The sequence below is a fragment of the Opisthorchis viverrini genome (assembly GCF_000715545.1).
Source record: "Opisthorchis viverrini unplaced genomic scaffold opera_v5_347, whole genome shotgun sequence".
In the NCBI taxonomy this organism is placed as follows: domain Eukaryota; kingdom Metazoa; phylum Platyhelminthes; class Trematoda; order Opisthorchiida; family Opisthorchiidae; genus Opisthorchis; species Opisthorchis viverrini.
In genome coordinates, this window is record NW_008751997.1 from 414652 (window position 1) to 414886 (window position 235).

Sequence of the window (235 nt, forward strand, 5' to 3'; positions counted from 1 at the left end):
AGTACGCACGGTCCATAAGTTCTTTTGTGGGAATTAAGTTTCGTACGTATATCGGTATAACCAGACGAACTAGAAATCCAGAATTCAGATCAGCGAAACAAGTAGCACGTATGTATTCGAATTGGCGAATATATGTACAGCATATGGAATATTAAAACAAGAGAATAATGAATAGAGCAATGAATAGAGCATCAGTCATGTTCATCACATCCGCCACACCTTGAATGAGCGTGCG